Source organism: Canis lupus, chromosome 7 (genome assembly GCF_003254725.2).
Source record: "Canis lupus dingo isolate Sandy chromosome 7, ASM325472v2, whole genome shotgun sequence".
Classification (NCBI taxonomy): domain Eukaryota; kingdom Metazoa; phylum Chordata; class Mammalia; order Carnivora; family Canidae; genus Canis; species Canis lupus.
The window spans coordinates 39,353,096-39,380,163 of NC_064249.1; the positions used below are offsets into that span (position 1 = coordinate 39,353,096).

General features: G+C 47.8%; 1 protein-coding gene and 1 long non-coding RNA gene across 2 annotated transcripts in view; one reads left to right on the forward strand and one right to left on the reverse strand.

Annotated features, from left to right (window-relative positions):
• The window catches only part of DNAH14 (dynein axonemal heavy chain 14), a 475,011-nt gene that overhangs the window by 362,346 nt on the left and 85,597 nt on the right, over positions 1-27,068 (reverse strand). The gene's annotated exons all lie outside the window — the stretch shown is intronic.
• On the forward strand, positions 772-12,204 carry LOC112648247 (uncharacterized). The gene is made up of 4 exons (XR_003128855.2): positions 772-938; positions 4,429-4,825; positions 7,243-7,390; positions 11,930-12,204. It is a non-coding gene; the product is annotated as an uncharacterized LOC112648247 (long non-coding RNA).

Consider the following 27,068-nt stretch of genomic DNA (forward strand, 5'->3'; position numbering starts at 1 on the left):
GAGATACCACCTCACATCAGTCAGAATGGCTAAAATGAACAAGTCAGGAAATGACAGATGTTGGCAAGAACATGGAGAAAGGAGAACCCTTGTACACTGTTGGTAGGAATGCAAGTTGATGTAGCCACTTTGGAAGACAGTATGGAGATACCTCAAAAAGTTGAAAATAGAACTACCCTATGACCCAGCAGTTGCACTACTAGATACTTATCCAAAGTATACAAAAATAGTGATTTTGTAGAGGCACATGCACCCCAATGTTCATAGCAGCAATGTCCACAATAGCCAAAATATGGAAGCAACCCAAGTATCCATCAATGGATGAATGTATAAAGAAGATACGGTATATACATAGAATGGAATATTCTTGCTATTTGCAGTGACATGGATGGAACTAGAGGGTATTATGCTAAGTGAAATAGAGAAAGACAAATACCATATGATTTCACTCACATGTGACACAAAACAGATGAGCGTATGGGACAGAAAAAAGAGAGAAAGAAGGAAACAAACCATAAGAGACTGTTAACTTTAGAAAACAAACAGGGTCGTTGGACAAGAGAGGGATGGGGGGAGGGTCACTGGGTGATGGGCATTAAGGAGGGCACGTGATGTGATGAGCACTGGGTGTTGTATGCAACTGATGAATCACTAAATTCTACCCCTGAAACTAATAATACACTATATGTTAACTAACTTGAATTTCAATAAAATATAAATAAATAAATAACTGACAGCTTTCTTAATCCTTGTCTCTACCTCCAACTCAGAGCCAATCAGAGAAATCCAGATCAGCAATCACATAGGATGCCCTCCTCTAGTTAGCCGTCCTGCAGCTTCCAGCCAACAGCCTCCAGCCAGGGCACCCTGAGAGCCATCCCTGTTCCAACCACAAAGGTCGACCACTCCTCTGTCTGCCTTTGAGTCCCTGCCAGAAGGTGAGTGACAGCAGCAGCCCTTGCTATCATGAGCTCTGAACATGGAGCTCTTGCCTGTTCCTGTTTTTCTGTCTTTGTTTATCTCCACATATTTGACTGTAATATTCTAGCTCAACTTAGAATCTGACAACTTTCTGGATCCTGGTGAAAGAAACAGGATTGCCCTGATAATGAATGTCTTCTGAGCCAATCCTGCAGAGCGAGAAGAGCAAGAGGCTTGCAGTTAAGACACAACTATCAAGGGGTACCTGAGGGGCTCAGTTGGTTGAGCATCTGTCTTCGGCTCAGGTCCTGATCTGAGGGTCCTGAGATCTAGCCCTACACTGGGCTCTTGCTCAGCAGGGAGTCTGCTTCTTCCTCTCCCTCTGCAGCTCCCCCTGTTCATGCTCTCTCTGCCTCTCTCTCTTTCTCTGTCTCTCAAATAAATAAAAATCTTAAAAAAAAAAAAAAAAAAAAAGACACAATGATTGTGGCTCAAGGCTTCAGGGAACAGCCATGACTGTGGGTGCTATGGCTCCAGACCTGTTTCCCTACCTATGAGATGGGAAGGGCTGGAGCAAGGGGATGCTGTATCTCTAAAATAGTTTCTGTTTCTTGACCACAGAATAGTATAAGTGGTTTCTATATTCACCTCTTCCAACCTTCTCACCTCATTTTCCGTTAACCAGACAGACATCTTACCCATGAACACCACATTCCCTTATGGCAAGCACTCCACAAAATAGTCTTCAGACCCCTTTTAATAAAAAAAATTTGGTAGTATTTGTTTAAAATGCAGTTTTCTGGTCCCTATCCCACACTTAATGAATCTGGACCACTGGTGAGGGGCCAGTGTTAGAATCAACACTTCTAATAAGCTCCCAGGTGATCAATTAATAACTACTAATAACCAATGTTTATTCCTATGTTCCTGCATTGTTTCAAATGCTTTATATTCATTCATTCATATGATCCTCAGAGTAACTCTGTATGGTCAAATTATCCCCATTTCACAGAGGGGAAACTGAGGCACAGATTCTCTGGTCCGAGGTGTAGGAGAGAAGATAGTTTTCCTCAACCATCTTGAGTCCCTGGCTGGATCTGGAAATTAAACTGCAATAACAGTTTAGCAGGACAAAAACATACACATTTTTAAAAATTTTATTTATTTTTTGAGAGAGAGACAGAGAGAGCACAAGTGGGGGCAGATGCAGAGGCAGAGGCAAAGGCTGTTTTGGGATAGCTGCCCTGTCAGTACCGATGATGACCAAGCACGTAGACCCAGGGATCGGACTCAGACTCCGAGCTCCACCTTCACTCTATGGTTCTGCAACTGGGTTTTGGGATGACCGAGGCCAGATCAAGAGACCCCTTGTACCTCTTCCCCACCGGCTCTGAAGCTGCATTTCCCTCCCTGCAGCCTGAGGCAGACGGACTGGGTATGTGGTTAGTCTCTCGGGTAATAAGCAAGTTACTCTTCCAGGTATGAAAACATTGAGGCCAGGAGAGTATCAAAAGCCCAGACTCCTCCTCCAGTTTAAACCTCCTCTCTTCCCCAGCTTGGCCTGACCTCAGGCTGCAGGGGCTGCAGTGGGGTAGGCGGAGGGACTGCCTGGGAGTGGTTGCGGCCAGAGCTTCCCAGCTGATCCCAACATGCAGCAGCATTGGAAGGCAACAGGGATGGTTGGCGACCCTCTCAGTGAAGAAAGGAAGAAAAGGGCCACTTGCAGGGGTTCTGGGGGGGCACGCCCTTTGCTGGCTCCTAGCAAACACACAGTCCTGCCCACAGTTGTCCTACCCAGAGCTTTGGGGCTCAGCTCGGAGCCCCCCGGCCCCCCGGCCCCCCAACGTTGCTGTGCTGGCAGCATTTCTCGTTGATGAGCTGGAGGCTGATCACCGCATTCCCCTGCTGCGGTGCAGAGAATAATAACAGTACTAATTATAATTGTAATTGTTTTTAAAAGATAAAATGATGTTCTCCAGAGTGTGCCAGCTCGGTAAAAATGCCAGCAGCACAGACCACAAACTGTGAAGACTGTAAATCTAGGAACAGCCTGAAGTTTTATTTCCATGGTTCTTGAAAGCTGCCGAGCACTTGCAAAATCTGAACCGGTTCCCAGGAATCACATACATTTAATTACTCGACATTGACTCCAGATACTTTGCCAATTACTTTTAAGGGGGAGAAAAAGTAGAAAGAACATGTATTAAGGAGAATTGTGATTCAGTAGCTAAAAGGGCCTTCTCTCCGTACAGAGAATATTTGACATGAAGAGCAGGTTCAGTTCTGGGTTCACCCTGAAAACACTCGAAATGTCCTTATTCTGTGTCCCTCCAAGGCCCACTCCACCCCCATCTTCCACCAAAAAACACCCATATGGATGTACGTATCACACACGTGTGCATGGCAGTGATGAGGTGACTTGGGTGGTATTTGCAATTATGGAAGGCAGCATGGGATTTTGGGGTGTGCACATGAGAAGGGAAGCCTCATCAAGGGGTGTCTGGGTGTCTCAGTCGGTGAAGAAATTGACTCTTGATTTCAGCTCAGGTCCTGATATTAGGGTTGTGAGATCGAGCCCCACACCTGGCTCTGCACTCAGTGTAGTGTGGAGCCTGCTTAGGATTCTCTCTCTCTCTCTCTGCTCCTCCCCACCACACTGGCTTGCTCACTCTAAAATAAATAAATCTTTAAATAACAATAAAACAGGGGCACTGGGGGTCTCAGTGGGTTAAGCATCAGCCTTCAGCTCAGGTCATGATCTCAGGGTTCTGAGACTGACTCCCACATGGGGCTCCCTACTCAGCGAGGAGCCTGCTTCTCCCTCTGCCCCTCCCCCTGCTCATGCTCTCTCTCTCTCTCTCTCTCTCTGATAAATAAGTAAAATCTTTAAAAAAACAAACAAACGTAGAGTCAGGAAGGCCTGAGGGGGCAGCCTGCAAACCAGTAGGGGAGGAAGGACACTTTCCACGTAAGACTTGCATTAAAAAAAAAAAAAAAAAAAAGGAAAAATCTGTCCCTGCAAGAGGGCACCCCCCACCGCCCACAGCCAGGGACACACTGCTACAACCTCTTCCTCTTTCTCAATGATGTCTTATTCAGAACAATGCTCCCCAATTTTCTCCTGAAACCTAATAAGGAGAGCTGACCTTTGCTTTGTCTCTTCGGACTTGCCTTTGGTTTGCTACACTTTGCTCAGCCACAATTGCAATTCCTCTGCTCTTCCTAAGTATACTCATTTTGCTTGTAAGATAAGGGACTATTTTATTTTTGAGGTTGGCAGGTCCTGCAGGGCTGGCTTTGAGTTCTGCCTTTACTATAATTTTAATGTGACCTTGGGCAGCTTATATAAACTCTGAGTCTCCGTTTCCTGTAAAACAGGAATAGTGTCATTTCTATCACAGCACTACGCCTCACTGAGCGGGTGGGGAGGTGCTAAAATTGAGGACATCTGTGATACTAGAAAAATCTCACCCTTCCCTTCTCTTCAATTTGTTCAACCAAATCCAGAACCACCTGTCTGCCCTCCCCCAGCCTGTTGACATTAACATCACTCTACTGCTCCAAGCAGATAACCTGACTGTTCACCGTAAGAACTTCCCAAAAGATTAACCAGCTCTTCATGGGAAGCATCCACAGAGTGGTTGCAGCCTGAGATTCCCTTGCTTCAAAATCTTTGCCCTGCCGTCTCCACCCATTCCAGACCATGACAGACTCAACATACAACGAGCAGTGCCGGGACAACATACACAATAGAACTCTGACCCACAATATGCAGCAGCCAGCCCAAGAACGAGTCATCATCAACAGTAACCAGCAGGGGAAGCCAACCTACTGCCTACAAATCAGACTTCTAGGAAGTCAGCTCCCTGTCTCTAGCAAACAGTCTACGAAGCCAGTGACTCCGGTAATAATTAGCCTCAAGCCGCCAGCACTTGATGAATAATTGTGAAGTCCCTCTTTCCCACTCCTCTGCCTTTCTTTGTGTCTGTGCTGAATGTAGGTGATGGTGGCTGATTCCTTTGCTCTGAATACATAGTCTTTGCCTGTTCTCGTCTAGATGGTCTTCATTTCCATGACGGCCTTGTCGTGATCTTATCCAATCCCAATTAAGGCTACGTCGGGAAGTAAACATTTTCATATTTCTGACAGTTAAGGCTCTCTGAACAAATTTTTTAAAAAGATTTTTAACTTATTTATTCATGAGAGGCACAGAGAGAGAGGCAGAGACATAGAGGGAGAAGCAGGCTCCCTGCAAGGAGCCCAATGTGGGACTTGATCCCAGGACCCCAGGATCACGACCTGAGCCGAAGGCAGATGCTCAACCGCTGAGCCACCAAGACACCCCTCTGAGCAAATTTTACTGGAATCTGGTGAAGGGATAAGTCTTGGAAGTTAATGGGCATGCAGCTGCCATAGAACTCCAGAAAGATTCAGCTTTCTGGAGGTACGCATTTATATTTCAAGGGAGGATGAAACCCAGACAGGGAGACATTCTGGGGTTGTAAGCAAGGCCTAGAAGCTTGTCTTCTGGGATCCCTGGGTGGCGCAGCGGTTTAGCGCCTGCCTTTGGCACAGGGCGCGATCCTGGAGACCCGGGATCGAATCCCACGTCGGGCTCCCGGTGCATGGAGCCTGCTTCTCCCTCTGCCTGTGTCTCTGCCTCTCTCTCTCTCTCTCTCTCTCCTCTGTGACTATCATGAATAAATAAATAAAATCTTTAAAAAAAAAAAAAAAAAAAAAAAAAGAAGCTTGTCTTCTATATCCCCTGGAGACATTTATTTCCATTCATGGGGATCCGCCTCTTCCAACTGCTTGTGGGCAGCCCGCTGAAGTGCATGCCATCCTATATAAACAGATTGACAATTTCAGGGTTCTTCTCCTGTGATGCAAGGAGTCCCGTTGTACACACAGACTCACCCACCTGGCTCTCACCTCCAAAAAGAGAGGAATTGGCATGTGGGGAACTGATGCAGTTATTGCTGTAAATAAATGATAATCTGCCTGGCTCCAGAGACCTCATAGTTTCAAGATGACATAAACAAATAAAAATGTATAAAATGTAATATTATAGCTTTAAAGATACTAAGATACTAAAGGTATTTTTAAAGATATTAGAAGTTGATTTGCACCCACCTCCCCTTGGAGAGACTTGCCTGAAACCAAACTTCAAATGGTCTGTAAATTCTGACCTTTCCTTCCCTCTGTGTGAGACAAGACTGTCAAGGTTGTGTTCTTCCCTCCTGCTGTGTCTTATCAACAGTTGGTACTGGCAGTAGTTGGAGAGTAGCTGGTGTTTGATACAACCACGATTTTTGAGCACCTAGTAAATGCCGGAGGCTGCTCTGGGTACCTGGGCTATGCCAGTAAACAAAACAAAATTTGTCAGAGCTTCTCCTGTGTCTGCTGTTTCTTAAAAATAACCAGCTCGGGGCATCTGGGTGATTCAATTGGTTAAGCATCTGACTCTTGTTTCAGCTCTGGTCATGATCTCAGGGTTATGGGGTCGAGTCCCATGTGGGGCTTTACTCTCAGTGGAGAATCTGCTTGAGATTCTCTCCTTCTGCCCCTCCCCCTGCTCATACTCTCTCTTGCTCTCTTAAATAAATAAATAAATAAATAAATAAATAAATAAATAAATAAATCTTAAAAGAAAAACAGCTCAAGATTCTCTTTATGCAAAAGAGGCATATTTTGACTAACATAGTCTACACCCATTCAGCTTGAAAGAAGTAAGGGCATTAGCCTCTGGGACATCTGGGGCGAGGGCGTTCAGGAAGAGGGACAGCAGGAGCCCCTGTGAACTGAAACCAAGTGTGAATCAGGCCACAACTACAGTTGCAGATCATCCTAAAATACCTCCTTAACTGTACCTTCAAAGAGATTTGTCTATTTCCATATCTTCATTGTATTTGCAACTCAACTCCCAATTAGAAATGCAGAACTGTAACTATCAGTGTGCAAGAAAAGGGAGTTAATAAATTATGCCTGACATTTCTAGACGGAAGTTTCTTTACAAGGATTAAACTTCAGTGTGCTTAGGAAACTAAATATTTTATAGGATTTGCAGCAAGAAAATGCCAGAGGGAAGGCCAAATTTTTAATAGCAAAAACCAAAGGAATTGAAATGTCTTTGCATTTGCAAGTCCTTCTCAACACGGGGAAAAAAAATCCAATTTCAGTCTTTAAAACACAATGAAAGATTGTTGCTGAGTGTTAAAAACATCTTTCTTTGCTTTCATTTTTATTTTTTAATTAATTACCTTTTTAAAAAGATTTATTTATTTATTTATTTATTTATTTATTTATTTATTTATTTGACAGAGAGAGAGGACACATGCATGGGGGAGGAGCAGAGGGAGAGGGAGGAGTGACTCCCTGTTAACAGGGAGCCCCCATACGGAGCTGGATCCCAGGACCCCAGATCAGGACCTGAGCTGAAGGCAGACGCTTCACCAACTGAGCCACCCAGGTACCTCAGTAGTTTTTATTTTATTAAATTAATAAAAACTTAGTCATATGCCATAAATAAGTAGAAAGCCCTTACCCCAGACCTATGTCAGGTAAGAAGTAAGAATAGCCTTGCCCTTGATCAATTCACAGCCTCAGGAGAGGAACATATAGATAAGTAACTGCAATACAAATGTTAGGAAAAACAGGGGGACTATTCACCAGGCATGATGGAGCTCTCAGAGGAAGGAGCCAGCACTTCCAACATGACAGCAGCAAACTCAGTGCTGGTGGAGTGTCCAGCATTGCTCTGGGTTGCTCTACCACTAGTAGGTCACTGATCTGAACCACTGTGCCATGACATAGAAATTGGTTTTGATTGCATTGTAGTTGTGGAAACTAAAGCACAGAGAGGTTAAGGAACTTGCCCAAGGTTAACATAGTGAGTATGTGACCTGAATAGAGCTCATGGTACCTGGGACCCAGAGCTGCTTCTCTAAGAGTGGGAGTTTCCGTTTCTGGAGTCTGACTGGTCTTGCTAACACACTGCAGGGGAGGAAGACATTTTCCTGCACCAGCTGAGTTTCCCTGGCTGGATCTGAACAAAGTTTTTCTGCCATGTAGCATTGTATCAACTTTAGGTATACAGCATAATTATTTGACTTGTGTATACATTGTGAAATCAAGCCTTCACCACACATAGTACAATTTACTTTTCTTGTGATGAAACCTTCTAGGATTTACTCCCTTAGCAACTTTCAAAGCTACAGTAAAGAATTATTACCCTTGCAAAGCCGCCACCAGGCTGTGCACTGCCTCCCCAGGACTTACTCATCTGATAACTGGGAGTGTGGGCCTTTTGATTCCCTTCACCCATTTATCCCACCCCCCCACTCCCAACTGTGGCAACCACTAGTCTGTTCTCTGCATTATAAGTTGAGGTGGTTTTTTGGATTCCATATATAAATGATATTATTCTGTGTTTGTCTTTCTCCGTCTGGCTTAGTTCATTTAGCATAATGCCCCAAATCATGAATTATTACTGAATTCATTTATTAGTTCTAAAAGTTTCTTAGGGAGTCTTTAGGGTTTTCTATCTATAGTATCATGTTATCTGCAAATAGAGACAGTTTTATGTCTTCCATTTGCTTTTGGCCTAATCACTGTGGCTAGGACTTACAATACTGTGTTGAACAAGTGGCAAAAATAGGCATCCTTGTCTCCTTCCTGATCTCAGAGGAAGAGCTCTCAGTTTTTCACAGGCTTTTGTCTTTTTACCCTTTGTTATGCTGATGTACATCCCTCTACACCTACCCTCGAGCTTTTTATCTTGAATGGGTATTGACTTTTGTGAAAAACTTTCTTTTTTTTTTTTTTAAACTTTCCTTTTTTTTTTTTTTTTTTGTTAAAAATTTCCCCTTGACCCTCTTAGGGTCCCCACTGGGTCTAAAACAGAACAAGAAGCTTTGATAGCTTTTAGACAAGGTAGTAATAGATTTGTGAAGCATTAAAAAAAAAAAAAAGATTTGTGAAGCATTGACAAGACAAATGGGAGTGGGTGGTGAAGAAGTGAAGTAGGAAGATGAGGGCTGGTTTAACAGGGTTTGTTTGTACAGGTTTCCTGGTCCCAAATTCCCCATCTCCAGGAGTCTGGTGATGGGTCCCTGGTACAGGGAGGACACCTTTTACTTGGGGTTTTATGACCTGTTTCAGGGAGGAAAGGCTGATCAGAGTGGACTGGGGAGATCAGAGTGACCTTCTTGACTCTGCTATTCTATTTAATCCTCCATATTTTAGGGTAGTGTGTCCTGAGCCCCATCAATGTACATATGAAAAGTCCCAGGCCCCCTTGTTGACTTCACATCAGTACAGCACTCCTGTCCCTCTGTTGGCACACCTCTAACTCAGTTCCCAGGCAGGAACAAATGCTTTCTGGGCTTCCTCCACTTCAAACTTCAAAGCCAAATGAATGCCCCGTGCCTTCGTTCACTGGGCTCCCTCTACAGACAAACATTCACGGGTCCTTCAAGACCTATCCCACACCCATGAAGCCCTGTGCATTCCATTCACTTAGTGCTTTGCCTATGCTGTCTACACCAGCAGTCCCTATGCCTGAGCTCACCTGCCAATCCTATAAAGATTCTGGGGCTTGGGTCCCACCTCTAAGACTTCGACTCAGTTGGTTTCAGGCAAGTTTTGAATTTTTGAAGGGCCAGGTCCTGGTATGCATCCTCAGCACCTCTCCCAAGGTCTGGCACAAGGTAGGCTTCAATCACACATCATGTATTTGTTGAGTGAATGAGACAAGCAGCACACATGCCCACTCTGTGACTCAGATGCTCTTATTATCCCAGTTTGCAGTTGAGGACATTGAGGCTCAAGGACATTTGCCCAAGATTCCAGGGAGTAAACTGGCTTTCATTGTTCGGATGCCAAATCCAATGCTCTGCCCACACCTGGGGAGGAAGAATGGCCCCAGCCCCATGCCTAGCGCATGTGGAAGAGCCAGCCCCTATGAAGGAAAGTTCCCCTTTTGCTTATCTCAATGCCAAGTTGGGGGGGGGGTTGTTGGGCTGCTCCAGTACTCTGTAAAGTTTGCTGAATTTGAAGGTTCTCCTTAAAACTCATGCTTCCTTAAAACTGTTCCCATATTCTTGTTTTTAATGAATTATGAGCCATCACTTATTTATAATCCATTTACAGCTGCCTTTATGGGGCAGAAAATGAACTACTTGCCAAGGTAATTACCCTTTTTATAGACTTAGAACAAATGCTCATAGCCCATTCCTTTCTAAAAGGCCATTGTGCTAGGTTTCTGCTCTTTTTTGACCTGCCTGAATCTCTACACTCATTATGGATCTAGTTAGCATTATTTTTCTAACTCGCCCTAGAAGCCAGACTGATTTATGCAGAAAGCTGGCTTCTTTCTGTAAGAGCTCAAGCATTTTTAGCAAAATGCTGTTCCTTTCCCAAGAGTGAGCAGGTGCCTTAAGACTGACACAGCCTTCCCTAGGCACAAGCTGATAATCTGCTCTTCATAGATCCTATCACTCAGATGTGTGGCTTACTTGTCCAGTCAGGTGGCGAGGAGGGAGCCCTGCAATTTGTTCAGCTCAGGGCAGGAAACATCAGGGCATTTATGCCAAGGAAAAATAAAATCACTAGTTATCAATTGGACTGAATATTCATATTTAATAGTTATATTTAGTATTCCTATTCTTGGGCAGCCCAGGTGTCTCAGTGGTTTAGCACCACCTTCAGCCCAGGACCTGATCCTGGAGACCCGGGATCGAGTCCCACATTGGGCTCCTTGCATGGAGCCTGCTTCTCTCTCTGCCTGTGCCTCTGCTTCTCTCTCTGTGTCCCTCATGAGTAAATAAATAAAATCTTAAAAAAAAAAAAAGTTAGTATTCCGTTTCTTAAATGTATATAAATGTATACACATGGAGCAAGACATTATTCAGTCAGTAATTATTCTAGAAATTATCCTAGTTTCTAGAAGGAACCTAACACATGAAAGCTGCTGTTACCAGTTACCTCATGCAAGAATCACCTTGATCACTTTTTGCTGAACATTGTTAGATTAGACAACTGAAGTCCTCTAAACCCTGACTGTAATTTCTAGAGATGATATTAAACATGCATTTTAAAGAGTGAGGCTAAGAGATGCAGTAGAATTTCCAGTGGGTGATAGATACGATTCCAGTAGTCCAGATTAGGTAAGAAACAGGATTTTAAGGCACAAATGCAACAGGCCTGCAGTCAATATCACTGGAGGGATTTGGTTTCTGACCATAGTTCAGAAACGAGCCAGGTCTGGAATCTTGTTCGCTCTTTCCATGCTTAGAAGCAAAAACTTTGAGCTCAGCTCCAGTGTTTGCCTAAAGATTGGCTGGCAAATGGACCGTGGGAAGCCTTGAGATGTCATTTAGCCTACGATGCAGTGATTCTAAGCTTTATTCAGGCATGGTGGTTATGCCGTAAGCAGCTGTGTGATTTTAGGTGAGTCACTGAGCCTGTTTCCAGCCCAGGCGTCCTTACTGTGAAATGAGGCATCTGTGAATCTGTGGCAAGACACCAGGGAAGATGGAGTAATCTGTAGGTGGAACAGATCACAGGAGGATCCAGCACTGTGTAGAAAAGATAGGGATGTTCCACATCACGGGCATACCTGGGCATCTCTTCCTGTCTCTGAGAGAAGGAAAGGATGGGAGAGTGGGTGGAAGGGAAAAGAGAGAATGGGACAGTGGATGAGTGAGGGGATGAACATACAAGCAGGTCAGTGAGTGAAGGCAGAGTCCCTCCAACCTCCAGTCTTTATGGTCTTCCAGTGCTTCTCTGGAGGAGGCGAGTGGGGCCACCCTACCTCACCCTCAGCCTCACTGATTTCTGCAGGAGCCTGGTCAGCATGCTCCACACTGCAACTTTCTCATGGCTGCTGTTTTTCTTGAGGATTTTTTGATAATGATGGTTGTACTTCAGAAAAATGTGTGTTTGAAACATAACACTTTAGAGAGAAAGGAGGCTAAAATCTATTCACTTCTACCCTTTACTTTTACAGATGAAGAAAACACAGACCATATTTTGTTACCAGTTGCTTGGACAATGCCTGAAGTATCTGAGGACTTCATAAACATGAACTTTCAGTAATAATGAGACACTTTGTAGAGAATGCCCAACAAAAGGTGGCCTATTAACATCTATGCTGTTTCTCACCTGCTGTCTTGAATCTCTCTGAACTATAAATACATAAGGAAAGAGATTATGAGGAACTTCTTAATTTTGCACCAAATACACACTTGGCACACTGCAATGCTCATAAATATGCACTACCCAGCCACACAATGCACGCACATGTAATGGACACACATGTGCACAGCACACATATGCACATACATACGTGTATATGTGCACACAGATGCACATGTGTATATGTATCAGGCCTGGGACGTGTGTGCACATATATATGTATCTACACACACATACACACATGTGCACACAGGCACACAGCAGACATGCACATACATGTGTGCACACACCATCTACATTCACAACTCTACACCAGGAGGTGCTGGGCCAGTCCATGGCACTCACTGCATGGCTGACAAGGCCATGGCTGACTTCACTTAGTGTCTCCTGCCTCTGTGAGACCATGCCCTCGGTCTTTCTCCATGAACCATTTTGTTTGGTTGAAAGGATTTGGAGGACACCTAATCCAATAAGAGAACCATACATTTGATTTGGTCTTTGCTATCAGCTCATGTCTTTAGCTTATGTATCTTTCAATCTTGTAAATCTCAGAATGTCTGGATTCTGTTTTCTTCTCTTTAAACCATGCTTTCAGGGATCCCTGGGTGGCGCAGCGGTTTGGCGCCTACCTTTGGCCCAGGGCGCGATCCTGGAGACCCGGGATCGAATCCCACGTCAGGCTCCCGGTGCATGGAGCCTGCTTCTCCCTCCTCCTGTGTCTCTGCCTCTGTCTCTCTCTCTATGTCTATCATGAATAAATAAATAAATCTTTAAAAAAAAATAAAAATAAACCATGCTTTCAGGGCAGCCCCGGTAGCTCAGCGGTTTAGCGCCGCCTTCAGCCCAGGGCGTGATCCTGGAGACCCGGAATCGAGTCCCACATCGGGCTCCCTGCATGGAGCCTGCTTCTCCCCCTCCCTCTGCCTGTCTCTTTCTCTTTCTCCCTCTCTCTCTCTCTCTCTCTCTGTCTCTCATAAATAAATAAAATTTAAAAATAATAATAAATAAACCATGCTTTCAAACACACCAATGTGACTTCATCAAAATTAAGTAACCTCGCCAAAGGAATGAAAAGACAAGTCATTGGCTAGGAGAATATGCTTGTAGATCACATTTCTGACAATGGACTTGTATCCAGAACATACAAAGAACTCTTAAAACTCACTAATAAAAAAAAAAAAAAGATTTATTTATTTATTTATTTATTTATTTATTTATTTATTAAATAGAATTTTTTAAATGGGCAAACGATTTGAACAGACACCTCACCAAAGAAGACATGTGGTCGATAAAGCACATGTAAGATGTTCAACCTAACTGGTCAGTAGGAAATGCAAACCTAAACCACAAGGAGATACTACTCCTTATCTGTTGGTGAAGAGCAACTGGAGCTCTCACCCACTGCTGGCAAGAACGGAAGATACACGAGCACTTTGGAAGCAGTCTGCGGTATCCCACGACCCAGCAACCTCTCTCCTAGAGATTTACCCAAGGGAAATAAAAACAGAACTTCACTCAAAAACCAGGAAGCAGGGATCCCTGGGTGGCTCAGCAGTTTGGCACCTGCCTTCAGTCCAGGGCATGATCCTGGGGACCCGGGATCAAGTCCCACGTCGGGGTCCCTGCAAGGAGCCTGCTTCTCCCTCTGCCTGAATCTCTGCTCCCCGCCCCCACCCCCACCCCCCGCTGTGTCTCTCATGAATAAATAAGTAAAATCTTAAAAAAAAAAAAAAGTATGCAGAGACGCCTGGGTGGATGGCTCATTTGGTTAAACACATGACTCTGAATTTTGCCTGAGGTCATGATCTCAGGGTCATGAGATCAAGTCCTGCATCAGGCTCCAAATGCAGCAGAGAGTCTGCTTGAGATTATCTCTCTCCTTTGCACCCACTGCACCTTCATCCCCCCTCTAAACGAAACAAAACAAACAAAAACTGTTATGCAGATGTTTATAGTGGCCTTCTTTGTAATTGCCAAAAAGTGAAAGATACCTACGTGTTCTTCAACAGACAATGGCTCAACTGTGATACAGCAAGTAGCAACAAGTGGTGCATCTAAACAGTGAAAAAATACTCAAAATTTAAAAAAGACTAAACTGCTGATACACGCAACAACATGGGTAAACTGGACATGCATATGCTGAGTGATACAAGCCAGACTCAAAGGCTCCCTACTGCAGGACTCTGTTCAGAACATACCTGGAAAATACAAAACCATAGAGACAGAATCTAGGCGCTGGACCTGGAAGCAGGTGCTTAACTCCAATGGGGCAGGATGATGTAATCATCCTGTATTGATTTTGATGGTAGTCACATGACTGTATACACTCATCAAAACTCCCAGACTGCACCCAAGAAAGGATGGGGCCCTTGCTGGCTCAGTAGGCAGAGCATCTGACTCTTGATCTCAGGGTCATGAGTTTGAGCCCCACGTTGGGTGTGGAGCCACTTAAAAATAAAAAAGGATGGATTTTGCCATGAGTAAATTAAACCTTCAAACAAATAAGCCAACTATTTTCTGAGTACCTCTTTCTTTTAGTACCTTAGCTTATACAGCAAACAACATCCAACCCCTACAGTGAACATTCTGCCTTGAAATCTCTTCACCCAAAGCCATAGCCTATTAGTATGTTTCTGATGGTTCCATCAAGTGATCTGCATCATGTTGCCGGCACACAGGCCATCTCCTGAGGCCAGAGCGTATCTGCAGGATGGATTCTGGCAGCAGCTCACTCTTGGGAGCCCTTTATCTATAGGAGTTGCTTGTGCCACAGCAACAGAGCTACTCAGATTCCAGGGGACACAACGGAGTCAGGAGACAGGCAGCTTGCCTGTGCACCACGAGGGCTGCAGGCGGCAGTGGATCCCCCAACCAGGCTGGCTTAGGCTGCTCTCCGTTTGGCTCTGGTGCCTGCTTCTTGTGTCCCAGGGATAAAGGACTAGCCACCATCTAGGCTGTGTTGTTTTCATAACGGAGGGCAGAGTCTCAAGGGAAGCTAAGGCCAACCACACAAGTCAGTGAAATATTTTGCTCAGATACAGTATAGTTCCACTGGCCAAACAGGTCCCACGGCCACGTCCAAAGTCAGTGCAGGAGGTAAGAGTATGTCCCGCCCGGGAGCTCAGCAAGGGCTGAGGACACAGTCAGTGCAAACAGTGCAGCTGTTCTCAGAAACTCTGGACGGGGATATGGGCGGCTGTGCTGCTTGCATTAGGGGGCAGCCAGAGGTGAAGCTCAGCATGCTTCCAAGGGAAATGGGGAAATAAGATCCGATAGAGCCACACCGTGAACCGTTTCTTATACAGCAGTTAAAAGGGAATCGACTATTTATACCCATCCGTCTATGTCATCAGGGAGAGTGCTCAAAATGTAATGTTGAGTGAAGAAATCAAGTTGATGATTTGGTTGGTGTTGGTTGTCTAGCTATACTGCTCTGCAATTGCTTCAGCACCCATCCTAAGATTGATTATTTAATTCCCCCCGGAGAAAGATACACAGAAAAGAACAAACAACAACAACAACAACAACAACAACAAAAAACCCTCAAAATGACTGACCCTTGAAACTCTCTAGAATCTATACCCAAATGGTGGCCCAAAGCGTCCCTTCTTTGCATACCCCAAGAAAGACTTTGCAGAGCACAGAGTACAGAAGCTCAGTCTTGGACAGGCTGGGGTGGGAAGCTGGCTCAGGAGGGTCATGGGAATGCACCACTCTGCAGCCAGACTGCAGTCACAGCGTGTCCCAGGTCATTACCAGCCCCCCAGCTGTGAGGACCTCAACTCTTCCAGATGTACAATAAATGAGGATGATAATGGGGTTGTTCTGAAGAAGAAGTGAGGTTCCCCACACGATGCCATGAGAGAACAGACTGAAACAGGATCCGATTTATCCTTCAAACAGCTGGACTGTCTCCTTACAACCTTCAACAAATGAAACAGATGACACCTGGGTGGCTCAGTGGTTAAGCGTCTGCCTTAAGCGTCATGATCGGGCTCCCTGCTCAGTGGAACATCTGCTTCTCCCTCTGCCCCTCCTCTTGCTCATGCTTGTTTGCTCTGTCAAATAAATAAACAGAATCTTAAAAAAAAAAAAAAAAAGGAAATCACTTTCAATCTGGAGGGCAGGTTTCTTCTAAGCCATGGGGGCACAGTCATAGGAGGAAGCATTTTTGGAAACATATTGTCCGCACCCCTCAAGATAAGATGAGAATGTATACTTCTTGGTAGTGATCTCGGCAGTGTTATTTCTCATTCTACGGTGCAAGAAGGAGAAGCATATGGTGCAGAAACACCTTTCAGGTCCGTGGACGTGAAGTCGTGAAGTTGTTTGTGAAAAACAGCTCCGTTCTATACTTAAATGTCTGCAAAACAGCTGCCACCACTGCGTGACATGCGATTCTGTGTGGCATTTGGTAGATTGACAACAAAAGAAGCTGGTACTGGATGTCCTACTGGCGTCAGAGGAATAATTACGCTACCCAACAGTTGCTGAAATCTATTTTTAACATAAATCTCAATAATAGACATGAAAAGGAAAGGTTTTGTAAACCTGTTACAGGGGAAAGACTCAAGTTGAGAGACTTAGTAAGCTAGGGAGGTTATCACTAACTTTGTCCTCTTGAAGGTCATGATCATCTCCCTACACTTCTCTTCACCACCACCCCCACTTTCAGAATACTGCCCTCTCCAGGTCCTCTTCCTCTCTATGCCTCCGAGGACGGTCCTGCACTTCTCTCACCTCTTGCCCTGAGCAAGTGAAGTAAGTGGTTAAGAAAGTGAGTTGTAGGGCAGCCTGGGTGGCTCAGCGGTTTAGCGCCACCTTCGGCCCAGGGTATGGTCCTGGAGTCCCACGTCGGGCTCCCTGCATGGAGCCTGCTTCTCCCTCTGCCTGTGTCTCTGCCTTTCTCTCTCTCTCTCTCTCTCTGTGTGTGTGTCTCTCATGAATAAATAAATAAAATCTTAAAAAAAAAAAAAAAAAAAGAAAGTGAGTTCTAGTCAAATAGTCTTAGGATTTGATTCCCTGTTGGATCACTTCTTTGAGCAATCTTGGGATCTGTAAATCCCCATGCTATCATCTGTCTAATCAGGGTTGTGAGTGAGCTCCTACAATGTAAGTTCCTGGCAGGACCTCCCCTCTGTACCACTTCAGAGGGCCCTGTTTCACTCTGCATCGATGTTCCCTGGCCATACACTGGATATGGCAGCAGGCAGCCCTGGCTGCCTCACTGATTTGATATCTATGGGGGCAGATACTGTGTGTTTGTTTCACCAAGTGCCGAAGACACTGTGTAGAGTATAGTGAACACCCAGTAAGTGCATATAAACATCTGCTCTGTCTCCATCTGCCATTCAGGTTCTTCTCATCCTTCTGCTCCAACATCCTGTGGTGTGGCTCCTACACTCAAGGTCATATCATGGTCCAAGATGGCTGCTGGAGTGCCATCTTGCATCCATACCCTAACCAACAGAAAGAAGAAAGGGCAAAAAAGTGTGCTTCCCAGTGAATCAATTCTCATTAATGAGCCTTCCCAGTGGCTCCAGAAAATGCTTCCATTCACAGTTCTTGACCTTGAACTTAGATGTGTGACCACACTTAACTGCAAGGGATCAAGAAATACGGTTTTTGGCTAGCACATTGCTGCCCCATAAAAAAATCAGGGTTTTGTCATTAAAAAGAAGTAGAAAATGTACACTGGTAGACACCTAGCAGTTTCTGCCACAAGGGGCTGCGGCATGGCTCAGTCACCCCTCCAGGATGCTCTGCCTCCACAGCCTCAGTGCAAGGGAGGGCACCTTTCTATGAAACGGTTTGGGAACAACAAATGTCTGAGGGTTCCTGTCTCTCAGGCCCCTAAGGGTCTCTTCACAAGCCCCCACCCCGTTCCTACTACTCTTCACCAGGTTGTTACAGGCGTCAACCCTGCTGCCAGGCTGTGAAGGACACTCCAGATCCAAGCCCACCGTGGAGCCCAGGGGACCTGACTGTGCCCCCCCCGTTCCCGTTGACACCCGCATCGTACTGGGTGCTCGTGAGGAGCTGGGTCCGGTAAAGCCCCAGTGAGTCTTCAGAGGAACTCTATCAAGAGGAGCGCTCCATTTCATGGTTTATAATGTTTCTAACCCAAGTAAATGTTGCTTTGATCTTGTATTTTCTCTTTAGTGTATGGTTCCAAATTTTCAAGTCATGGGGACGTTTTAGAATCTTTTTAGTAGCCTGGGTGGCCCAGTGGTTTAGCGCCCCCTTCGGTCCAGGGGTGACCCTGAGGTCCCAGGATCAAGTCCCACATCAGGCTCCCTGCATGGAGCCTGCTTCTCCTTCTGCTTGTCTCTCTCTCTCTCTCTCTCTCATGAGTAAATAAATAAAATCTTTATAAAAAAATAAAGATTTAAAAATAAATAAATAAAGATTTTATTTATTTTTTGTGATATATAGAGAGAGAGCATGAGCAAGGGGAGCAGCAGAGGGAGAAGCAGGCTCCCCACCTAGCAGGGAGCCCGATGCAGGGCTCAATCCCGGAATCCCGGGATTGTGACCCGAGCCGAAGGCAGACACTTCACCGACTGAGCCCCCAGGTGCCCCGATGTTTTAGAATCTTGATCATGCTGTCTGAGTGATTTCTGTCTCCACCCTCCCTCCCCCAGCCCCACATCCCTCATATATGTAGGTTGGGCAGGGAATGGGCTCTCCTGGAACAAACCTTACAGACAGAGTCAGCAAGAACAGGTCTTTCTCACACTGTCTTTGGGAGACGGTGTGGGCCTGCGTTACGCTGACCTTGCCATGTGACTTTGGGTGCCAGGGAGGGGCCTGGCCCCCAGCTGCCTTCCCTTCCTTGAGGGCCAATCTGAGAACAGCCTTATTGGTCACCCGGCAGTCTGGATCTGGGTGCCCACTGTTCTTGAAGCTTTCTGGGAAAGCAAGCTGCCGGCACCTGGAGACCCCAGAACCTTGTCACAGAGTTCACGGGAAGTCACCACGGGTACTTCCCAGGTGCCACTGGAGAGCAGAGGCCCCAAAGCCCGCTGGCTGGCTGTCAGACAACCTAGGGGGAGGTCCTGGGGTCATCACTGCCCGACTCTGCCGCTTGTATCACACCTCCTAGGTAAGGACTCTGAATTTATCTTTCATTTGGCTACAAACTCACCTAAGAATATTGACACCCGACCCAAAGCATCTGTGTAGAAAGAGGTCAGTAAAAACATGCAGTCTTCACCAAAAACTCACTGTCTGAGTTAGGCAGGTGTGCACACACCCAGTCTACCCCTTTCCCAGGGTAGAAGCTCTCTGGGCACAGAGACTGTGGGTTATCCTGTCACATGCAGTGTCCTGCCAGCTGCCCCATCCTGGGCAGTCACATTTATAGACCAGAGGTTAGGTACTGCATCTGGGGGTCTGTACTGCTCCAGTCTCCACAGCCACTGAGTCACTGACTCCACAAACCCTCCAGGGTAGGTGATACCCCTGGAGCAGATGAAGAAACCCTGGCTCCACAGGGTGAAGTGTGTGCACACAGGACAGAGATGAGAGCCAACAAGGTTGAGTCCTGCTGAGCTCTGGGTCCCCAACCCTGGCTTGTGGTATTAACTGCCTTTTTATGTGCAGACTTGTGAGAAATACCAATAGAGGATCTAGTCTATGCACCTTTGTGCTCCTGGGCAGGATGACATTGGACAGTCCCAACATGGATAGACAAGTGTCATGTCGACCTGGTCCTCCCAGGATAAGAGCCAATTCCTCAGCTCAGCAAAGCTGAGGATGCAGGGCAAATGCACCCGTTACCTATTTATTAAACGAGCAGGACTCCAGGCACGAGCTCCATCCCCCTCTCTAGGACCCCATCTGCCTGCCACCCTCCGTCACCCCTGCATGAAACCCGGGTACCATGGCTTCAGAGGTCACTCGCCATTGACAGCAGGTCCTCTACTTTGAGGTCATCACACATACAATCTAGCCTAATATCAAAACTCCAGAATCTCATGCTATTAAAGTTTGTCCTGGCTCCACGCTGCCCAGGATACTCGGAGAGTCGGGGCCCCTCATTTTCTCAGTCTCTGCCTCTTTCATGAGCTATGGTTGGGGAGTCTCCAGCATGGTTAAGGGGCCGGTCAGGAGCTGAGGGACCAGAGCTCCCCGTGAGGCCAAGGGCTTTTAGGGATTCCCCTGTGAACTCTCTTCCTGGAGCCACGACACTGGACACTGGTGCAGTCATTCCCCCAGCCGGCTGCTCACAAGCTTCTCGCCCAACCCCCAACGCGGTTTCTGTGTCCCGAAAACAATCCCCACTGGGCAGGTGCCTAGCTCTGGCAGGACGTCTTCTTGAACAAAGTCTTTTCAGGTCACCTATAGCCACTCCTCCCACCTCAGAGGACGTGACACTCTCCCCGCGTAGCTGCTCTCTGGGTGCTTCCTTTCTCTTTGGCCTCCGGTTCGTGGGCTCCCGTAGATGGGGCGGGTAGGAGGCACGCACACTGGCAGCTCTCCACCCGCCCCTTGAGCCGCTCCAGGGCTTCTCGGCCTTTGCTTGTACACCTCCCGGGCTCTGGTGCAGACAGGCCACAGCGGCTCCGTGGCCACGGCCCATGAAGAGTTGCTCGTGTCGTTCTTGGCTTCAGGTGCTTCCATTACCATAGGAACGGGTGTGTGTTGAACATCCTCTTACACAAGCACAGCACAAAGCCACCCTAGTAAACGTGGTGGGGTGGGGGGGATAGAGTGATCAATGAAGGGAAAGAGAGGAGTTAACATCAGTGCCGTGTGGAGCCCCACTTTGTGCCAGGCAGACGCTGGTCTCCGCAATGCTCACGGCAACCCGCAGGACCTAGAGCCACCCTGCCCGCACCACACATCACAGGTGAGGAAACAAGTGCATGCCTTTCTCCGGAGCACAGGTGACCTGACCCTAAACCCACACCTTGAACCCCCGTCCCACACAGCCTCCCGAGAGGCTGGCGGGGGGCGGGGGGCACAAAGAAGATGGGCAGCCCACTGTCTCTTAGGGCACGCTGCAGGGAATGAGACCGGGGACCCCTGACCTACACTGCTGGCCAGTCTTGGGACAGAGGTGTGGCATCTCAGGACAGAGGTTGGGGGTCTGGGGACAGAGGCGTGGCATCTCGGGACAGAGGCCGGGCTTCTGGGGACAGAGGTGGGAGGTCTTGGGACAGAGGTGGGGGGACGGTCTTGGGACAGAGGTGGGGCATCTTGGGACAGTGGTGCGGCATCTTGTCTTGGGACAGTTGTTCCATCAGAACTGAATTCCACCCACCGCCCCAGGCCCTACATAAGGCCACCAGCTACTCCTGGCAACTGTCCACAGGGACCCTCCACCCCATTCAAGCAACCCCTCCTGGCCCAAGAACATGAAATTCACTTCAGTGTGTGATATATTCCCCCCAAATGTCACCCAATCTTGCTTCAGCAATCTACAGAGACATTTCATCTCAAATCCTGATCCATCAGCAAATACTAAACTGCCCTGCCAGCTTCATCTCAGCATGCATTTTGACTTTCCCCAGTCTCCCTAAGGACCAAATGCACAAGACAAGAGGAACAGACTTGCAATTGGCTTCTACTGCCGCTAGATGGGGACCTTACAATGGTGAGATGCCAAGAAACCCAAAGAGGCCAAAGCCTACAAAGCAGCCAGGTAAGGCAGTCCTACGTGTGTGCAGATGTAAGTGAACACTGAAATGCAAGTGTAGAAGAGGCTGGGCCTGCCCGGCTCCAATACCACCCCAAGCAACCCCTGCCTCTCTTCTGCTTTTGTCCCCACCCCATGGCCAGGATCCTCTCTGCTGACCTCTTTCACATTTAATCAAAACCAGTGGTGGCCAGAGAAGGAATCTATGTCTTGACCTGCCCTTCCTCCCAGCATGTGGGGCAGGTGTGGGGCAGGCACTGCACCCGAGCTGGCCTTTGTCAGGCACCTGTGGGCTTAACACACCCAAGAACATTCTGGAAGCTGGAAGCTTGTGATTGTGCCCGTCAGAAAACATGGGGCTCCACGGGACCTGGGAGCAACTTGCTTTCGGACTTTGTAGAGGTTGGCTGACACGGAGTAGGGTGACGGATATCTGGCTCTCCCCCCTTGGAGATCGGGCTCAGGGGGTACCTCCACTGGCCTGTCTTCTGGGTCACTGTCCCCTTGGTTAAGAGCAGTGCCACTGGCCAGCGTGTGACGATGCTGAGCGTGCTGCATGTGCACTACCCTTGCCACCCTCTCAGTCCTCCGTCCACCCTCCTGGAGGACAGACAGTCCTCTCAGAGCCACCTTCCCTGACCACAGTCACCTTGAGACAACACACAGTGCAGCAGGGCTGGGTGGGTGGTGCTTAAAGCTTCAGTCCTGTGCCGACTGCAGGCTTGGGGAGCATCCCCTTTGGTTCCCAGCCTGTAGTATAGGCAGGGCAGACGTCTCTGAGGAGCTGCCCCAGGCTCTGTGCTATAAGAGGAACCCCACATCCACTCGGCTGCTCCACCACCCACTGCCGTGAGGCAGCAATTATCAGACCATATGGTGACCAGCTACGGCACGGGGACCCGAGAGCCTCCCTCCCAGGAGTGGACATCAGAGCCAGGAGACCAGTCCTTCCATTCAGCCTAGTGCCTGCTCTCCTGACGCCGTGGGGGCCCCACATCGAGCCCCACCTGAGCTAGAAAGGAGTAACAGACCAATGAATCGAACACTGATGTGTCTTCTAGATGGAAAGCCACAAGTGGGGACTGTTTCTGTTTGGCTCCACTGTGAATTTGCTCTCTGCCCAACACAGCACCCACACAAAGCGCCCTTTCCCTAAATGCTCCCTGGACAGACCTATGAAACAAGGTCTGGAAGTAGTGCTCTCTGCTCATGTTCGCACTCTGACAGTTTGGAGGTGACCCAGAAGGGTAGTCCATCATGCAGGTGATGATGACAGCCTCAGGTCCCTCCTCTTTCGCCCTCAGACCAGCGGGTGTCCACATAGATGGCTGTCACCTGCCAGGACAGCCACTCCCTTGCCAGCCTGATGACTTATTCCAAGTTACCAAAGTGACCCAGGGCACCCCGTGTCTAAGTGTGAGCTTCTGAGATACTCTGGGCCCACCCTGGGCCCCACCTCAGCCAGTGTGGGTCAGAGCCCCATGGTCACACACAGACTTTGTAGAGGCCATGATCTGGTAAATGCTTCGGAGGAGACCAAAACTTCAACCAGGCATCAGATTCTCACCATTCTCACTTTGGGAACCAAGCCGGTCAATAAGGAAATGCTTTTGGATTGAGATCACTGATTCACTCACATACTCTCACTCTTAGGAACTTCACTGGTAGGACAGGCAGGTTTTGACAAGAGGCCTCACCTAAGGTGAAAGTATCTGGTTGAGATGATGTTTTGTCATTAGCAGACAGAGCAGTGTCACAGCCCTTCCTGTGAGATATGCTCCAGACCCAGAACTGAAGGCTTGAGCTACATCATCACAGCATGACAGGTGTCAGGGGCCTAGCAGGAGTCCCCCTTCATGCAGCATATGCTGTGCCATCCAGCCAGTGGTCGGGCACACTGGACTCAGATACAAATACCCTGCTCCCGTTTTACAGAGAAGCCTGCTACACCAGAGTGGAGGGCATGGTATCCAGTTCCAGCTGCCAGGCCGTGCACTGTCGGTCCCCTACAGAGGAGGCCCCTGGCATCCTTCAGATGGGTGCTTAAGGAGAAAACCCAATTTTTGGGCATGATCAGAGACACCAAGGAACACTGTATACAGAAAGGCTCTATCATGGCTCCTAGCTTCAAAAACTTTGCACTGATATGGGTAGATCCAACAGATATTAAGTCTTGCAAAATAGGACTTATTTAAAGACCAGTAATTGATTCATGATTAATTGGCAACTGAATAACATGAATGAAAGTCCTACAACCTTAGAAACTAAAGTGGTGGTGAGTCAGACTGCTTGGCACAGCCTCACTGCGGAGTCAGGGGTTACAGACAGGCCTTGAAGGTAGCTTTTAGAGCTGAGCAGCATTACTTCTTGTATCCTGCACATTTAAGAGAGAGAAAGAGAGCGAGTGTGGGGAGAGGCAGAGGGAGAGGAAGAAATCTCCAGCAGACTCCCCTTGGAGCAGGGAACCCAATGTGAGACTCGATCCTAGGACCCTGAGATTGTGACCTGAGCTGAAACCAAGAGTCAGACGTTCAACCAGCTGACCCACCAGGTGCCCACCACCCCCAGACTGATTTTTTAACACCTAGAGTTTGAGTCTCCCTGGAAAGTCTGGTGCTGCTTGTGTTTTGACCACAGCTATTCTCCCAGGAGAATAGTCCAGCTCCGGCAGGTAATCATTTATTCCCTGGATTCTGGGGCCCCAGTCAGCATCATAGGGCTGCCTTGGACTGAAGCTCCTCTCAGGGCTGAGGCTGATGAGCCTCTCCACAGCAGCCTGTCCTCTAAGGGTCTGTGCTACAGGGTCTCAGCCGGGACCTCCTGCTGGACGGTACACTCAGCCAGCAATCCCGGCCCCCTCCTCCTCAGCCCTGCGCAGAAGCACATGGTGAGCACAGGGGTCCCAGGGCAAGGTCCCTGAGATATGGCCTGTGTAAATGGAGGGGCACAGTCTTCATGAAAATTTGCACTTCGTGTTGTGAGCACAACAACAGGGGCAAACATAGGGAGCTAAGGGGGTTGGAAGGGGCTCCAGAAGGCTTCCTGGTGGTGCAGGAGACAGGCACTGAGAAAGTAAGCAGGCCACGGGGGAGAGCTGATGGGAGGACATCACAAGGTGAGAGAAGACCACAAACAGAGGGGGATGTGACCTGGCCGCACAAGGGCATGCTGGTGCCAGCTCCTCTGAGTGCAGCACATGTTCAACTTTCCCCTCGTTAAAATTCTGGTAGCTTGAAATTGGCCTCAGTGGAAGTACTTATATCATGGGATTGGCAAATGCTACAAATGAGGACTGATTTGTTTATGGGGAGCAAGCTGACCAGCACAGTGTGGGACGTGTGCATGAGGCACCAGGCACTGGTCAACTTTAGAACTTGGTTCAAAAGAACAGAACTTTATGTTGCAGATCCTGGGCTTCCTTGTGGCACCAAGAAAGCTGTATGCCTTCAGGAAGGGGTATAACCAAGAAGCTGAACGCTGCCAGAAACTTCCAGAACCTTCTTGGGACTTCTCTCTGTCTTGTCTTTATATCATTTCTCTCTCTCCCCCTAAGCTGTCTCTGTATCCCTGTTCCAGGGAATGTGGTTGACATGGCTCTTAAATTTTAAACATAACCGCTTAACTCCTGGAAAAGACTTATTTCTCCTTCTCTGTTCTAGTTCCAAAATGTCCTACAGAAAAACTGGGATTCACTCCCTTTGGCCATGTATTTGCTGCCGGACCAACCAGTGGTGGCAGGGGAGGCATGCTTTAGGGAGGTAACTGAAATTGGTCCTTATTCAGTCGCAAGCCCATCCCAGAACCAATCTACGGTGGCGGTGGCTGAAGGTCACAAGATCACTGCTGCTTCCAAGAGAGCCAGGGGGAATGTGTGGGGCTGGCAGTCCAGAAGGAAGGAGGTATGAGGCAGAAAAGCAGTAAGCATTGAAATGGAGAAGAGTAGAAGGTAAGCCGATAAGGTGGGCAGACAGTAAGGTGGGCAGATGTCTGTGTGGCAGGCTTGGGCTGACCCCAGCAGGTGACCCAGGCCCAGGGTGGGGCTACCTGGGGAGGAGAGCCCTGCTCAATTTCTGGGGGCTTTGGTTTGGTTTGGTTTTGGTTTTAGTTTTGACACTGGCTGAATTTTTATTACTTTTATGTACAGAAACCTCAACAGTGTTCACTGGGCCCAGTTGGGTGGCCAGTGCTTTATCCTTTGCCCTTTCCAGCTTGGACACAGGATGTTGCCTCCCAGTGATGAGGGATCCCATCCTGTCTGCCATGTGCAGCTGGTCCTGAAGGCTCCCACCAGTTAGCCAGAGCTCCACCATCTTCCAAGCTGACCTGTGTGAGCTTGGCAAGGGGTGAGGTCTTCCTGTGGATGGGACACCTGGCCTGCCTCCCCCTGGACAGTGCACTGCTCTAACAACATGAGCAGACAGTGTGCTCGACAGGATCCACGTCTTGCACAACCACTGCCAGCTGAGCCTCCTTCCTTCCACCAGAGTGGTGATGGGCTCCACATCTCCTCGGGGGACAGGTGGCCTCTGAGTGGGGCATCTAGGCCAGCAGCCTCTGCTTCTTCTCTGGCTTTTCCCTTGGTCTGTATCTGTGAGCCAGCTGCCGCAGGGGAGCAGTTGTTGGGCGGTCCAAGGCTGGGTCCTACTTAACCGCAGGAAGCACTTTCAGACCATGCAGCCGCCAGCACCGTGTAGTGGGGCCATTGACATTCTCCCTCTCCCTCTGCACCCCCCACCCACACTGACTGTGCTCTCTCTCTCAAACCAATAAATAAAATCTCTAAAACTAAAATTAAATACACTTTCAGGGGATCCCTGGGTGGCTCAGAGGTTTGGCGCCTGCCTTTGGCCCAGGGCACGATCCTGGAGACCCGGGATCAAATCCCACATCGGGCTCCCGGTGCATGAAGCCTGCTTCTCCCTCTGCCTGTGTCTCTGCCTCTCTCTCTCTCTCTCTCTCTGTGACTATCATAAAAAAAAAAAATTATTAAAATAAATAAATAAATAAATACACATTCAGAAAAGGACTAATAAGTGAACAGCTCAAAGAGTTTTCACGAACCAAACAGATTATATCTGTTTATCCAACACATGAATCCAGAAAGAAAATTATGTCAATCCAGGAGGACCCCCCCCCGCACCCCCCCCCACCCCACCCCCGCTGCATTGTGCTCCCTCTTGGTCACTAAAAGCTACGGATAAGCACAACCTTTGGTTCTAACAGGATAGATTGGGTTTTCCCTGATTTTATACTCTTGTCTATAAACAGATTCATATGGCCTGTTCTCTCTTGGGTCTAGCACCTTTGG